This window comes from Macrobrachium nipponense, chromosome 37, assembly GCF_015104395.2.
Source record: "Macrobrachium nipponense isolate FS-2020 chromosome 37, ASM1510439v2, whole genome shotgun sequence".
Classification (NCBI taxonomy): Eukaryota; Metazoa; Arthropoda; class Malacostraca; order Decapoda; family Palaemonidae; genus Macrobrachium; species Macrobrachium nipponense.
The window spans coordinates 40,827,093-40,845,402 of NC_061097.1; the positions used below are offsets into that span (position 1 = coordinate 40,827,093).

The following is an 18,310-nucleotide window of genomic DNA, read 5'->3' on the forward strand; positions in this document are numbered from 1 at the left end:
CCTCATTCACTGGCTGCCCTTTCTTTTCGCTGGGTTGCTGAGCTCTCTCTCTCTCTCTCTCTCTCTCTCTAACCAGCAATCGTTGCTATTTTCACCTGTGTTTATAATTTCATCCGTTGACTCAGAGCAACAACAAAAATATTTGAATTAGGGTAAGGTGATTATGTTGTGAAGGTGGGAGCGCAGGGTAGAGGGTATAGTGGTCTGTCATTCCCGAAGAAATAGGAGGAGGAGGAGGAGGAGGAGGAGGAGAGAGGAGGAAGGAGGAGCGGAGGAGGAGGAGGAGGAGGAGGAGGAGGAGGAGGAGGAGGAGGAGGAGTATTTAAAGGCGGGAGATGGCACGATCTTAGCGTCATGAAATGCTAACTAGGCCATGAAGACCTGTGCACGTTATGGTCATAAAACGAAGATGTCAGTACCCTCTCTTGGACGCCAGTTATCATCTGCAAATGTCTCCCGTATGGCATTTCTAAAATAGAAAAAAAAGGGGGGGTGGGGAGAGAGAAATGATTTTTCAGCTGTCACTTTCACAGCAAGGGCAACAAGACGAAGACATTACATTACATTACATTACACTGTTGCCTACGCCATTTTCTCCTCGTCTTTTCTTCTGTATCTTCTTCCTCTTATCTTCATCATGTTCCTTTTCTCTCTCCCTCTCTCTCTCTGCTTCCTCCTACACTACGTTTCTTCCCCGTCCTTTATCGAGTTCCCTTCTTGTTTGCCTCTACTCTTTCTCCTTCTCCTATAGGAGATTCACATCAACCATGCATTTGATGTCTAGGCCAGTCCCTTACAAGGCTCCTGATTGGCTGTTGATAAACCAATGACAGGGCTAGAAACTCAGTCTCTCTCGAGAGTTCACATGGGTAGGATCTATGTTCCACCTCTCCTGAGGTATACGTCTTTCTGGAGAGGTAGAACATACATCCTGCCTATGTGAACTCTAGAGAAAGACTGAGAGTTTCCAGCCCTGTGATTGGCTTACCAACAGCCAATCAGGAGCGTCGTAAGGGACTGGCCTAGACACCAAATGCACGGTTGATGTGAATCTACTACTATAGCTTGTTCATAGGTCCACAGCATCAAAGACAATTGGTGTTTCGATCAAACAACAAAGCTGCGGTTAATCATTTCAAAAGTTTGTTTTTGTCATCAACCCACACACACACTATTCAAAGAATCTAAATAAGCTTGGTTATTCGGCCACTAGAGTTGACTAGAATGTAGATAAAGGGTTTTTCGCGTCTTATTTGTTTATATGGAGTTTTTACGTTGCATGGAACCAGTGGTTATTCAGCAACGGGACCAAAGCTTTACGTGACTTCCGAACCACGTCGAGGGTGAACTTCTATCAGCAGAAATACATCTAACCTATCAGTGAAATGGCCGAGAATCGAACTCGCGGCTACCGAGGTGGTAAGCCAAGACCACACCGATCACGCCACTGAGGTGCTTTCTTCGTCTATTAAAACAGTGTAGTGGGACGTGAGCAATGTGAAAAAGACTCGCTGGTAAATGCGAGCGAAATGAATTGGGTTGGTCCTATTGGAACTTACAGCCATACACCAAATAGAATAGATTAATTTTGGCCTAAGGTCAAGCGCTGGGACCTATGAGGTCATTGAGCACTGCAACGAGAAATGACAATAAAAAATACGGCAATGTTTAACAGGAGGAAAACCTCTCAGTTGCACTATGCGTCAAGTGTTAGGAGACGATGGAAAGTAAGATGGAAGAGAGCTAATATGAAAGGAGCTACAGTAAAAGGAACGAAAGGGGTTGCAGCTGGGGGCCGAAGGGACGCTGCAAAGAACCTTTTGTATTGCCTACAGTGTACCCGGTGAGATGCACTAACGGCAGTACCCCGTTACGGGGCCACCATTGGTAGTTCATCCTGTCTGCGAATGCAATACCAGGCGATGTGATTAAAAACAATGATGAAAAAAATTTTATGAGTAACATCAAGAAACCAACTGTGCAGACAAATGCATAATGCCAATGTGGGCATATAAGACTTTTTGAGACCACACACTGTGAAACACAACCATGCAAAAAATCACAATTTGCAAAACTGGTCACTGTTAACTGAACCACTGATAGTAAAACTTGTCTGTTGTGAGACTATGCTCTGTTTTTTTGCATCTGTCCATCCGCCTGTGGTGTTTGCGCATGGTAACACTGCTTCCAGGGCTTTAAATAATATCCTATTTCGAATATTAACGGTGTAATTCGCATACAGTAAATTATTAAAACACTTTTCAGTTGTAAATGTACACCCAGATATCCTTTTATTTACCTAAAACTTACACATAGCGTAACTCTCTAAAGCCCGTGACGCAGTGTTACCAAGCGCAAACACCACAGGCGGATGGACAGATGGAAAAAAACAGAGTAAAGTCTGTGAATTACCCGAATGAAGGCAGAAATAACTTCTAGGGTAACCAAACGTTATACAGTTGGCCAATGAGGACGAAGATCATCTGAACTGGAAAATATTTTCAGCGTTCGAAAAACTTATCTATAATTGCCTACTGGAAAACCAAACAAGAACAAAAAAGACAAGAAGTTCGCCAACACCTATGGCATTATTCACTTTACCTATTACAATGGAAAAGAATTGGAGAAGAAGGGTTTCGTGGAAGTTGATATAGAATTTCGGCCAAAGGCCAAGCGCTGGATCTATGAGGTCATTCAGCAATGAAAGGGAAATTGTGAGTAAAAAGGTTTTGAAAGGTGTAACAGGAGGAAAATCTCTCATTTGCACTACGAAACAATTGTTAGGATAGGGTAGATGGCAAGATGGAAGAAAGAGAATATGAACGGAGGTACAGTAAAATGAACGAAAGGTTTTGTAGCTAGGGACCGAAGGGACGCTGCAGAGATCCCTAAGTAATGCCTACAGTGTACCGCGTGAGGTGCACGGACGGCACTACCCTTCTACGGGGATGTTTTCGATAAGGATAGTTGAAGATGGTGTGATGTGGTAAAATAAGTTCGAATCAAGAAGATGTGCACACGAATGAATTGGCGCTTTGACTTGTATACAAGAAGAGGAAGAAGAAGAAGAAAGACAGAAACAAAACTATCACAACTATCCCGGGAGCACTGACTACCAAGACGAGCAGAAAACCCAAAAATATCAGAAACATTCTCCCAGCACCTATGTACATTATGCACGCTGTTCTTTAGTCCCAAACGACCTGCCCACCACTACTAAGCTACGTTGTGCCGATAGCAACAACTTGCTGCTGGCTGTCACTACTGCTTCCTCTCAAGGAAGGTCAAAATCCCGTGCCACCAGGTGGACCTAAGTAGTGCATTAGGTGCAAGCACAGAAAACTCTCAAGAGATTTCAGACACTTCTCTGGGACAATGAGGCTCTGTGCGTACGTGTGCCTGAGTAGGCAGCCTGTTTGTATCTATTCTAGGAAGTTTTTACAGGGAGTCTGCGTAGGATTTTTTTTTTTTTCCTACGGTATACTTAGGCACTTTACGATTATTTGCAAGTTAAAATAATAATTATTATGATTACCGTATACTTAGGCACTTTACGATTATTTGCAAGTTAAAATAATAATTATTATGATTACCGTCGTTTTCTTTAAAAATATTTATATGAAAAACTCTCACACTCCAAAGATTTAAAGATAAAGCTACTGTGTAAAAAAAAGAATTGCGAGCATTGGTATCCTTGAAAAAAACCCACTCTAAATCCTTGCGTGAGATTAGTGAAGATAACTTGGCCTTGGGCCTAGATTCTTTGACAGGGACAAGGTCTTACTGCTTGCAGATAACTAAAATAAACTCGGAAGGAGGCCCTCTAAAAAAGTTAAGTATATCTTAGTTTAACCAGACCACTGAGCTGATTAAGAGCTCTCCTTGGGCTGGCCCGAAGGATTAATATTTTTACGTTACTAGGAACCAATTGGTTACCTAGCAACGGGACCTACTATATCGAGAAATGAATTTCTATCAAGAGAAATTAATTCCTCTGATTCCGCGTTGGCAGAGCAGGGAATCGAACTTCGGACCACCGGATTGGCAGCAGAGCTCGAAAATTACCCGTCCAGCGTGGGAGGCCCTCTAGACCTGGTATATTACTAAAAGCCATGAAAATTAAAATAAATCTATGATGAAGATAACAGCTGGGGTTACTGGATAGGTTTAATTAGGTCCACTGGTTAAACTTCCAGCGATTCTCAAACTGGGAGCTGTGGTGCCACAGACAGTGCCTAGGGGTGCCGCAAGATTGTCATGAGTTTTGTATTGGCTAAATCATCTCGATGGACATTTGTAAAAAAAAAAAAAAAAAAAAAAAAAAAAAAAAAATGTTTGCTTTAGTATTCATGTACTTATCCGTGTGTCTACTCTAATAATTAATATACATATTAGTGCATGTATATATTTATATATGTGTATATGTACATATATTCATGCAACATGGTGGGATGTTGAAGAAGGCGGTGCCCCAGTAATGATTACTTTAGTTAGGGTGCCATCACTTAGAGAGAGAGAGAGAGAGAGAGAGAGAGAGAGAGAGAGAGAGAGAAACTTAAACGTTTGAGGATTGTTCGAAGTTTTATTTTTTCTGGAAACGTTTTCCGCATCCCGACTTTCTTTCGGAAACGTTTTCAATCATGTTTTGCCAACAGTTTTAATCTAATGCGCTACATTGGCACACTTCTTCCACCAAGTCTTCAATCTCTTTTGCTTCTCTGACACAAAGTGTTATTAGGCGGAAAACACTTGCATTGTTTTTCGAAAAATTTTCCCTATTTCTTTGTGTATACATTTCTTCATTGTGTTCTGAAGGAATGTTTCATTCTCATGTACCACTTTGGTAAACATTTTTTCGAAAATTGGCTCAAAAAAAAAAAAAAAAAAAAGCGTCGAAGCTTCTTTGGTGCAATCGAGTTTTCTGTACATCGTATAATCAAGGCCACCAAAAACAGATCTATCTTTCGGTGGTTTCGATATAATGCTGTATGATCCACAGCCCACGAACCTTTAACCATGGCCGGGTGGTGGCCTGTTCTATATAGTTGCCAGACGCACGATTGTAGCTAACTTCAACCTTGAATAAAATAAAAACTAATGTGACTATAGGAGTGCAATTTGGCAAGTTTAATGATCGGAGGGTGGATGACCAACATACCAATTTGCAGCAATCTAACCTTAGTCGTTTTTAAGATCTGAGGGAGGCCAGAAAAAGTGTGGACGAACAGACAAAGCCATCTCAATAGTTTTCTTCTACAGAGAACTAATAATAAAAACAAATATCTGCTTTTCGTCCTCAACAAGAATGTGCTAATCATGCAGTTTCCCTGCGTTTTCTTAAATTTTATTGAAAAACTGCTGAGTGAAGACCCTGAAACCATAGAGATGCCTGAAACGGTAGAACACAACATCTAAAGGATGTGACATCAATACCGCCATGTCTGAAGATGTAGGAACTCTGACGAACAACACCCAGCTTTCTTCCAGTCCAGATCGTTAATGTGACAGCAACTTCACTGTACACTTGAAGGACATATAACTAACTGCAAAAAGAGCGGCAGCATCCGGGTATAAATGTACTGACCTTATTATCTGAAGATCTAGAACAGTTCTTAATTTTTTAGTATCGTTACCCCCGACAGTGGTCTCGAGTTTGCGTTTTCTTCATTGGCATTCACTGACGCCTTTTCTTTTCCTTTTTTGAGGCTAGTTAGGATTAGAGAGCAATTGATTGGTATGCAAATGCTTTTGTATTTCTTGTCTTTACTTAATCCTTACCTTATTTTTTCAGCTTTAATGTCTCAAGGCCATTACTACTTCAGTTGAAGTGGTAGTCCTAGTGACTTATTGCATCTAACCCGTTCCTCTTCAGTTACGTGACGTTATCATACACAGGTAAATGGATTTTATTTACTTCTTAATAATCAATTAATTCATTTACTTATTACTTATAAATTTACTGAATTTTACTCCAAAACAACATTACTAATTAACCCCCTTCAAGAACCACTACTCTAAAACAAACTTCGTGATACCGGCAGATATTCATGCAATTTTGCCCCAAAGGTCTTCAATCTTCGAGGAATTAAGGCATCTTACATTTACTTATACCTGAAATTTACAGGTTGCTTTATAACGTCTTCACATTTTCTTGCTGTTACCCACTTAACTGTTAGTGTTTAAGAATTGTTAACTTACGCCATGATTGTGTTCTAAATTCATCTAGAGTGGTTTTTTCAAAAAATACAACAAAACGAGAAAAAATTAATTTGACAAAAGCATGAACACTACATAGCCAACTGAGTATATAAGAAAATATGAAAACGTTATAGAAAAACATGCCCAGATTCACCATGGCAGACCTTGTACGTTAAGCAACGTACAATAAATGAACAGGACTCCAACATCAACATAGAAGTTCACTCTCGATGTGGTTCGGAAGTCACGTAAAGCCGTCGGTCCCGTTGCTGAATAACCACTGGTTCGATGCAACGTAAAAGCACCATACAAACAAAACAAACAAACCAACATCAACATATAAGTTCAGCAACACTAATGGCTTTGAAATATAAAAGCCTGTCAACAGAACATGATAATTGATTATGTAAAGAGAAAAAATATGAAGCATTTTAATGCTACCCATCCAAGCAACTTCAATCTCTAGCTATCCTGAATAAGGAAATTATTAATGAATATCACTCAAGCAAGACTATAGACACAAAACCATGGAAGGCCACGGTGCACAAGCTATGGCAAATATATGTGCATTTTATATATATATAATATATATATATATATATATATATATATATATATATATATATATATATATATATATATATATACACACATATAGATATATATATATATATATATATATATATATATATATATATATATATATATATATATATATATATTTATTACCAGGCCTTCCACGGTCGCGAGTTTGCGTTTTCTTCATCGACATTCACTGACGCTAATTTTTTTTTTTTTTTTTTTTTTTTTTTTGAGCTAGTCAGGATTATAGAGTTGATTAGTTGATTGGCATGCAAATGCTTTAGTATTTTTGTCTTTACTTAATCCTTATCTTTTTTTTCTAGCTTTTATGTCTCAAGGTCATTACTTCAGTTGATGTGTTAGTCCTAGTGGCTTATTGCACATTGCCAGGTGTACCACTTCGGCCATGTTAACTCTAGAATTTCAAATTTTATAGTGTCTTCATATTTTCTTATGCACTAACTGTTTAGTGTTCATGTTTTTTTATAAATTAACTCGCGTTTTTTCCTTTAATTGTTGATTTTTTTGGAAAACTCACTCGAGACGAATTCAGGAAAAAACATAAGCAAATTTAACACAATATGAACACTAACAGTGGAGTTGATAACAACAAGAGGCCCAATTTGCTAGAGTCTTGCCCGATCAATATTATTGTGGTTCATGAAATACGACCATTACATCTATATCAAGATGATGATATTCTTTCCGCAGTTATTTGTTATCCCAAAATGAAATAAAGTTGCTACTATCATTAAAGATCTACAATGAGTCAGTAAATCTAGTCACTAGGGTGAACTCGGGCAAAAATAAACTCTTCGCAGCTGGTATTGCTACGTGCTACCGCTAAATAATTTGCAGCAAATTACCGAGGTGATAATTAGGTGCTATTTTGGGTGATTATCTACTAAACCCCGTATGGTCAATGTAAAGCAGACATTCGCACGAAGATATCGTTTATTAATATAATTTGTCGCCCACAAAATATAGAAATGGGTGCATAGAATACTTTGGTCCCCGAAGGGCTAGGACTAACCACCACGGAATAGGTGACGCGTCAGACGCGTAGATAAAGCAGCACAAATATTTGAATGTACAAAGATAGGACTAAAGATAACCAAACTGATTTTCACATGCAGAGGATAAGACTATACTGCATACACACATAAACAGAACAATACCACATTCAATTACTGTATCATTGCAGTACGATATTCCTAAACAGTTATTACAAAAGGAAATCGAACATTCATATACAAAACGTCAGTTAACTAATTGGTAAATGAATACCTTCATATTTTCGTTTCTGCTGTACTTATATAAGTATGCGTGTATGTATAAACACGAGTGAGTGTGAAGGTATAGGGTAAATGGATTTTAAAAAAAAATGAAAACTACTACCCCGTTTTTTCAAAAGTAAAAACAAAATATTGGATGCGCCGTTCCATACCCAGAACCCTCCCCAAGTGATGTTGACCGTTGGACTGATAAACAAAAACAAACCCGTATGCTGGACTGGACCATCCTGGGCGTGTGCTTTCTAATTTCATGATAAAAAGTGGTTTTAAAAAACAGCTGGCGCACTAAATAATACTTTTTCAAGTCTGTTGAGAAGTATACATGAAAATTCTACCGTTTCTGTTCTTGCATTTTCATTAATAATGTTTTGTTTTGGATGTGAACTTAACGAGTTCGATGCCATGAAGAGATTTTGGATGGACGATGAAGAAGCAATTTCGTGTCTTCGTCGCCATGGTATTCTGCCTTCTAAAGTAACCTGTCCGCGATGTCACAGCGACTGCGAATTTCGTGAGGAACGTACCATGTGGCAGTGCACATCCAAAACGAAAGTTTCCGAGAGCAAATTTCGTGCTTGTGGTTTTACCGTTGGCGACCGAGAAGGGACAGTTCTCGAGAAGACCGACATCAGTCCCTGGAGACTTCTGCTCTTCTTTAATCACTGGCTCTCAAGATGCTGGTCGTGCGACCTAATGTCGAGTAATCTTCTTCTGACCAATGACACCATCGTTAACCTGAGCAGACTCTGCTTTGGGGTCAGTCAGTTTTGGTTCGAGAGTCAGATTCCGGTGACACCAATTGGAGGACCAGGTGCAGTTGTGGAAGTGGACATTTGCCAGTTCGATGACCTGACTGAAATGGAAGGATGGCGGCAGACTGTTCTTGGGGCATATGAACGCCAGACCAAGAAGCTATTTTTTGTGATTGTAGAAGACGTGGAGAATAGGCTGCTCCCCGTCATTCAGAGGTACATTCAGAAAGGCTCGGTGCTATACACCACAGACGACAGTGCCTTCTTGCCGCTCTCTGAACACGGGTATGAGCATCACGTTGCCAACGGTTCTGCAAACTGTGACATTCACATCAAAAGCATTAAGAGTAAGTGGCATGGCATGAAGTCCTGGTGGCACCGGGGCAGGAAAGCCAAAAAGGAGAAAAAATATCATCCAAAATACCTCACACGGTACCTGTTTGTTAATTATTACGTGCCCTCTGAGCGTCTGCATCACTTCCTTCGTTGCGTTGGTGAATTTGCTCACGAATCTGTACCTGAGAGATAATAGGCTACTACTTCAGACTGCTTCAACTAAACCCTTGCAAGTTTGGATTAGCTAAAGGTAAGCTAGCGAATGCTTTCATAAATTTATGTAGGTTAGCTTAGATTCTTCAGGACTTTTAACAATTACCTAGAGAGTTTAGAGAGACCAAAATAATCATTTCAGATATGTTTTAATTTTGTAAATAGCCTAGGCCATTTCTTGTATCATTGTCTTTGACTAATAGGATGTGTGTGTTTACATCAACTAGTGCACCAACATTGACTTTACCATCTCTACATATTGTGTGTGTTTGTGTGTGTTTTTTAGCACAGTATCACGTTTGCTATTGTTCTATTTTGCTTTGCTTGATTTAATGTTCGGTATTTTATTACAATTTTATTTGATTCTAAGTATGATTATCACACATAAAATAGTGCACAAGAGAATGTTTTACTCTCTCTCATACCCTATACACAAGACTCTGTTTATCTTTTGGGTTGTAAAAATAAACAATATGAAAATACATTAAAAATATAAACAAGCGTAGCATAAAATATAAATAAAAAATCATAAGCGTAGCAACACAAAACAAGCTCAGTCAAGTCGGATGTCCACCTAGCCCTCTTCACCCATACAACACAGCATATACTATGATACAAGACTTAAAATAGTGATGTTGACATAGTAAAATAAAAAAAAAAAATAATGATACAGTAGACACGCGAATAGCTGAAATCCGTGAATACGTAAAACATCTCTAAATATGCTTAGAACTGCCTATTTTGATAGTTAAAACACCAAGAATACCATGGCAACGAAGACACGAAATTGCTTATACCTGTAGTGTTCAAGTTACGATAATACAATTTTACGATGGGGTTGGTTAGCAATTAATACAGACAACAATATTTTGAAAATGTTTTTAAATTTCGCTCGCAACGGGTGCAGGCAGCAGCATACAATTAGGGAACAAAGACCAAATTACAATAGCCTATTTTTATCCCATCTTCTAGTTGAATAAGTTCAAAAACAGCAAAAGAGAATAGCAACGGTACTGTTTTAACGTTGTACTTGTTGCGTAAATGTGTACAACCCTGAACAACCAAATGAGAAACATCTATTTTGCTATGTACAAACGAACTGGATGACAACAACATCTGTTGGCTTGTATTTTAACCATCGTTCGATAGTAAACAATTACTGTAGTTTGTTTTACATGACGTTCTGTAGAAGGACTGATATATTTTTATGTAATAACTTATTCGCTACAGATCAAAGGTCAGCAAGGAAATATACTTACATTTAAACCAAATTATAGCTGAAGGTGAGAAAACTATTCAAGCTGCTGATGACTATTATCGTGCATCGGCAACAATGATAAATCTCTTGTAAACGTTAACTTATTCCATCAAAAACAATCATAAGATATAATTGAGAGAAAAGCATTTTAATCAAAACTACTGGGATTGAAAGAACACATTTTACCATTGTTTACACGCCAATAAAAGATAAATAATGTAAAGCTCGAATTACAATGAAATCAAATGAAAAAAGCGAGCGGAATAAGGAATCACGTAATTTTTTTTACTCAATAAACATGCTCTGAATGCAATCTGTTAACAAAAAAAAATAATTACTTCACAACGAGACGTATTCAAGTCATATTTCTACTTAAAAACATGTCATATAACGAAAAATGACCATGTCTCATATAAGTATAGTATCTTGATATGCGTTTATGCTAACTAGAAGCAACAAAATTCGCTCAGAATTGAGTTCCAAACCAAAACATTGTCTCCTATGCTTAGTATTTTATAATGCAATAATATGAGAATACATACAATAGTATTGGACACAGTAAAGTAATGTGCAACATTTTAAAAGATTCATGGAAAAGATGCACATTCATTATATCAGTATTTTATAATTATCATATGGAGCCATCAGCAACTGACCGTTAAATTATCGAAAAGATGCACATTCATTATATTTGTATTTTTTAATCATCATATGTAGCCATCAGCAAACTGACCATTAAATTATGCCGACGTTGGCATGAGTCTGATTCCCGTTTCGTGTGTGTGTGTGTGGTTTTTTTTTTTTGTTTTTTTTTACTGATTATAGCCAGAATGCACTGAACCATTGAACCTCCAGTATTGGCTGATATTAATAATTACTATAACGTATATGTAGTATAGAGTATACTGTAGGCTAGGCTACTGTATTTGTATGTATATGATATACCATAATATACTCTAGGCCTAACTCTTGTTAGAGTTATTCAATTTTTCTTTATACTGAACTATCATAAGCCAATTTACATTGAACCTAGAGAATTAGCTGAAATTAATAATTACTATACCATATATATAAGTAAACTGAGTAATGTGGGCTAGGCTACCTTATATGTAAACGTGGCACTGATTACCCTAGTGTAGGCCACACTATATTCAAGATATGATTTTCCCAACAAACAATGGGTTTTTTGGAACCTAACCCCATCATAAGTAGGAGAATACCTGTACTTGAGTTTTTAATTATTTATCACAAAAAGTGCATTTAGTCACAAAAATTATATGAAAATACAGTAATTTGGGAATATTTCTGTGAAAATTACCACAAATAGGTGAATTTTCCACGAATAATGTTGTTTACAGTAGGGCCTCGATAATCGCGAGGGATAGGGCCCAGAACCCCCCGGGATAAGTAAATACCCGCATCATCCTAGAACCCCCCTCAAAAATTGTTTAAAACTGCCTACTTTAATAGTTAACCCACCCAAGACCCACTATTCCAATGTTTATAACTGCCTACTTAAGTTCAAACACCAAATATGTCTTCAACTATCAGCTTAAACTAAATTCAAGACAGTTTCAGTTAATTTACAACATTAACCTTAAAAATATATGTAGTATATGTACAACTGTACATATGTAGCCTATAGATTACAGCTAGAAGCCTACATACGTACTATGTGCCATTATGTACTCACATGGGCCTCTTTTCTTTTACAAGGAAAGAGAGGGAGAGAGATAAGAGAAATATCAAAATTATGTAAAATATGTGGGTATTGATAAAGATGGCAATGATTTCGCAGTGCAATCAGATGAATAATAAAGATAATGCTACCAGCAGCACGCAGCAAAACATCTCTTCCCTTCTTCACAACATATTACATAATGTATTAGTACATGTAATAACCTTCATCGGACGTTTAGGCTTCTTTCCCATAAAAGTAAAAGAATCAGGGATTTTGGATGCCACATAATTAACTTGTTTATATGGGTACAATTTAAAGAACGTGGCTTATATGGGTACAATTTAAAGAACGTGGCAAACACCACACTTCAATAAAACAACATAAACAAAACTTAGACAAACGTAGGTAGGCCAGTGTTGGCAAATGGGAACGGCAATTTCTTGCTAGATTTTGCTCCGTAAAGTGCTAAAAAATTCACATCATACACAACAATGCCACCCAGCCAATTTCAACCAATTGCTCTCATTTTGTTTTCAAACGTTTCTAACACACACTGTATTTGTACACTACGTTACAGAATTCCTAATAATTTTGAAACCTATTCTGTTCAATTCCTGAAGATAGTTTTGCAAGATTTTTTCTTTTTTCTTACATGATATATCAAACATATTAGAATAAAATAAATATTCAACGTAACATTACAAAGATTTGATGTCAAAATACGTATGCTAGATGTATTTAAAAAAAAAAAATGCAAGTTTTCCTGCCAGATGCTAGATTGAAAATTTTCTTGCTAATTAACTCAAGAAAATTAAAGCTAGCATAAAACTGCAAAATTGATAACACTGGACTCAACAGATCCGCGCATTGTACTATACTATGCAACTATACATGTTATTCATTTTTCTGTGTTTTGTAAGATGATTTTGAAATTATATTTACAGTTGAAAAAAAAGTGTTGAAGGACAGTGTAACTACTTATTACATTGTGTGCAATAGTACGTATGTAGTATTTGTATACGACGTATATATGAATAGTATTTATGCATTATATTATTAAAGTGTTTGAATGATGCTAAAGTATTTCAATATCTGAGGAAATACTAGTAAATTTCCCCACAATGATATTGGGTACGTATGATGACTTAAATTATAAAAGCCTTTTATGTATAGGCTAGCTTTTGCAACAATATATATCTTAGGAGAAATAGTTATGTGAAGACGGTGTTAGTAGTACAAATGATAGTTATTGTATAATTAAAAATATCAAAATAAACAAAGTCGCAAAGCCGATTCTATGTCATATTTTTCCTGAACGTGTAGCCTAAAAGGAAAAGAGTATTTTGTTTGTTTCTTCACTGCTACAAACCCCTAACAATGCAGTGTACATATGATCATTCTAAACTATTATTTACTACCAAAATAATGATAATATTTTGTATTGAAAACAAATGTTATATAAATTTTCTTAATAAAATTTATTATTTGGATACTTACCTACTGTTAAATTTAGCTATATCTCCCCGCCGATTAGGAGAGTCGGCATTCAAAAAAAAAAAAAAAAAAAATTGAATGGCTGCCCGAATGACTGTCTAGTTTACCTGTTCTCCACCAGGTGTGTTTCGAATGTTTTAGCTCTTCAAAATCCTCCTTGACAGCCCACTAAGTTGTGGGGAGGCTGGTTGGGTCTACTTTAACAGTAGATAAGTATCCAAATAATAAATTTTATTATGAAAATTTATTTTATCTGAGATGAATCTTACCTCCTGTTAAATTTAGCGGATTCCCACATTAAGAAGAGGATGGTGGGTAGTGCAGCTAGACAAAATTCCGCTCAGCCATTCGAGCTAAAGGTTTCTTATACGAAACCCAAAATATTCTCACCTGATCTGAAATCCTTGGTGGATTTTACTACCACCAGAAGTTGGATCCCATTCAGGAAGCAAGGCTCTCATACGTATGCAGCAAAGAGCAGCCTTGCGGAGAAAACCACTTCGATTCAGCCAGCATGAAACGCAAGCGGTATGAGGGACCACTGTGCCTGGGTCCAAAAGCCCTATCAAACAACAGTCACTTAATATGAATACCTATACAGTATAAAGGTACGCTCCTATACAGAATTTTTACCTTCACGCTCCTCAAAATATTTAAAACCAGGGATTTAAACAAAAGAGCCTAAATAATTGCTTTTTTTCGGTTCAGGAAAAGACTACCCACTACTAGTAGCGGATTAAGGGCTTTACTGTTTTCAAACACAATTCTGTATACTTAAGGTAGTGAACGGGCAAAAAACTGAATTGTGCTACTGTGACACATCAATCCTATTCTGGAGCGACAAATTGACTTAACACTAAATGAAGTTGCAACTGCTGCTCACATTATGAATGTTTAACTTCAATAAGGTAGAAGATATGGAGCTAGTTCTCATGCACTAGCCTATCCTTTATGTCACAGAGGACCTTGTGTTCCTTGACAAAGTTTCTAAAATTCATAACACAAAAGGTTAACTTTGCCTCTTCCAGGCTTAACCTTCACAAATACATCTAGGTTTTCTAAAACCACAAAACAAAAGTTAACTTTGCCTTCAAGTTTAACCATTAGCAAAGGCATTATAAGTTTCTAAAAATCACAACACAAAAGGTTAACTTTGCCTCTTCCAGGCTTAACCTTCACAAATACATTCTAGGTTTTCTAAAAATCACAAAACAAAAAGTTAATTCGCCTTCAAGCTTAACTATTGGCAAAGACAGCTAGGTTTTCTAAAACCATAAAACAAAAGGTGGTTTTTTGCCTCTTCCAGGCTAACCTTTGACCACAACATCTGTTTTTCTTAAAACCACAAAACCAAAGGTTAACTTTGCCTCTTCCAGCATTTACCTTTGACAAAGATGTTCAAGGTCTCTAAAAGGATGGTAAAAATGTTTTAGGTTTAACCTTTAAAGTTAAATGCCCAACAGGATAGAGAAGTTTCCTCATTTCCCCCCAAGTGGTTAAATTGGAATTCTTACAGGGAACTGTAAAGCATAGCCTTAACATCACCCTCAGCTCTAAGGCAGAAAGCTAAAATAGCATTCCCTTTACACCAGTTTAAAGAAGGGTGCTGACACTAAATAAATAAATAAAAGGTTTTACAGTAACTTCAGATAAAGTTTAGACCTGCATCTAAACTCCAGAGAGAGACTGATATAGAGATGAAGGGGCTTCAATCTCAACACCTTACAGTGCTGGTCCTCAGCAAGATCTAAAAGTACTTGATGCAATACCGAGGAAAGTACGTATGGGACGATAACTTTGGAAGTAGACAGTAAAAAGTCTTATCTCCTCTAAACAAAAGACATTGATGTCTACAAGGTTCCAGGTGCTGAAAATTCCTCCAGAATAGTACCCTCAGCAACACACAGACCACTGCTTCTGACCCCAGGCCATGGCAGTTTTAAATTAAGGACAGATCCTATGATAACTTGAAAATCTTATTATTGGGAGGGGACATTCTAACATCTCCAAGCAGTTAAGGAGATGCCTACGTCAATGGAACTGTAAGGAATTGTGTAGTAGAGTTGATTTCTTCTCAATGGAAGAATGAGACATCTACCAAGAGCATTGGAAATTCTGAAAAGTTTTGCCCTGAGGCTACAAGGTCTCTACAGGAGACTAAGCAATTCTTGAACATGAAATAGCTCAATATAATTCAGAGTAGATACAAGGGGCAGGCCTATGAGTTTGAGTTAGGCAAAATTTTTAGGAAACATCCACTGCTCAAGCCTGAGGGCCAACAAAGTAGTAGTAATCATTTGGATGTCCCAGTTCATCTACATGCTAGGAAGCGAAATGAGTGTTCCTTAAATCCACACCAAGTGCCAAACTTATGGATGTCAAGGCCCTTGCTCTTCCTGAATCCCCAATTGCTAAAACACTGTCCTTCCACAGAATGGATGACCGAACCAATATGTTGTTTGATTTCACTCAAAGCAGCAAATTTCCCACAAAGACTTTGTTTCTGACCGAGAATAAACCTGCTATACATCCTATGTCTTTCCACTGCCCTAATATCTAAAAAGTTTTATCAGGTGTAGTTTGACCATTCTATGTTGCATGAACATGTAATGACACTAGTTAAACTCTGTGTTGCATGACAGAGGGAAAAGACCAAAACTTGGACTTAGGTTTAAGAACCAAATAGACGATTCCTGGTTACAGTGTCCCTCCTACAGTCCTGGAGCCAAAGTTGGTTCTGGATTACTTACAAATTTAATGAAAGTTATTTGTAAGTCGTAATTCTTACGTTGAAACTGTACATTAATTGAGCATGATTATCTGAAAATAACCAGTGAGGCCATGTTTCCTAATGAGGAAAAGCCCCTACCATATAGGAAGTTTCTTTCAGGTCTAAAATCTTCAAGCAGCACATGCTTATTCATCTTGACCAACAAGTATGTATAATTAAATATCATCCCCACATCACTAGATAAGAATGGGGATATAAAAAATTAACAATATAATGCATAGAAATTGAGCCAGAAGAAGCAACAGGTCGTTGGCCTTTGGAATACTGTTGACAGAGTGGGCTAACTTGAATCACTGATTCAGTAGAAGTGTCTTGCTCCTAAAGTCGACACCATCTACCAATGGCCAACAAGTCCCTGACATAACTTATAGAGGACTGCACACTAACCCAAACAAAGTGCACAGAACAGCAATACCTTCTGGCAAAAACCTCTTGAATGAACTTGCATGACTGTGGATGTATGGTAAGTGTAACACATTTGCATGTGTACCACAAGTCTGACCATTCTTTGGAAAGGCACTAAAACCATGCTAGAAAACCAACAAGTATATGGGCAGACACCTACTGTTATTCAGTCTCCAAATGTCCAAGAATATCTCCAATTACTTATGGGTGTCTTCCTGAAGAATTACTCTTGGACCATCATTCCCTCTATATACAATCTCCTACTAAAAGAGACTTATGAGAGATCTCTGCTGAAGACAAGGGAAGCTATAAGAGGGAGATTAACCCAGTGGAGGACAACCAAAAAGAATCACAACTGCCCTTCACTGTCTCCACCATATAACATACTGGACCCAAGTCTCTCCATGCATGTTAGGAGGTTGCAACTGTCCATATCCCAGAACCTGAATCTGCACTTATCCCCAAAAGGTATAAAATAAGACTACCAATAGATAATCCCGAGCTGCATAATCTGACAGGAAGCGAAAGTGTTCTCACTTCTTCCAAACAGAGTGAGTATAAGCATGAGGACATTACCCTGAAGCATCAGAAATGAGTTACTTGTTTTTTGTTACTTGTTTCCTCGCTAAAACTCCCGCTGGGTTCGCATCTCCACCTCTCTAAGAAGTCGCAGAGACGAGACAAAGTAGATAAAAGGTAATAACTCAAGTAACGAGACTACGTAGATAAAAGGTAATAACTCAAGTAAACTGAAAATATATCAGCATGTCTGTCTGCCTCGAGTTCATTTCCCCACAGGAAAGAGAAAGAAAGAAAGCGAACCTCCTATTAAAGACGGTTAAAGGACCAATAAGCGTTGTACAGCAAAAGTTGGCCTTCTGCTCTCCGCGACTTTAAAAGACAAGACAAGCCAAGGTAGACACAAAGGCAGATTGTGTGCGAGGACAAGAATAGTTACGAAATGCTCTCAAATTGGAGAAAGCGTTGGTTCTCTTCTCCATGATTTAGTGCGCCAAAATAGGCTAAGACAATTAAGATATATTCTCTATGTGGCCTCCCGACCCAAACGAGTTCCTCCAACTCCATTCAAACTCTTCTTGCATCAGCGGGTGACGGGAGGAGACAGCTGCCGACAGGAGGTAAACAAAGAGCTTAAAGGATTGCTCTTTCTCCGCAACCCTTGGTGACAAAAGGCGACACTTGTTGATAAGAGGTGACAGCAGCTGAGTACTGTATCGAATCCACCACGACTCACTGAGAGCAAGACAGTTTCAGCGACGGGACTCGGCCAAGTCCGCATTCGGC

At 37.7% G+C, this 18,310-nt stretch overlaps 1 long non-coding RNA gene across 1 annotated transcript in view; it reads left to right on the top strand.

Annotated features, from left to right (window-relative positions):
* Positions 1 to 7,567: 7,567 nt before the first annotated feature.
* LOC135209183 (uncharacterized) overlaps positions 7,568 to 18,310 on the top strand; it is a 31,669-nt gene continuing 20,926 nt past the window's right edge. Inside the window, exon 1 of the long non-coding RNA XR_010313307.1 lies at positions 7,568 to 9,413. This is a non-coding gene — a long non-coding RNA (uncharacterized LOC135209183). The remainder of the gene's footprint in view (positions 9,414 to 18,310) is intronic.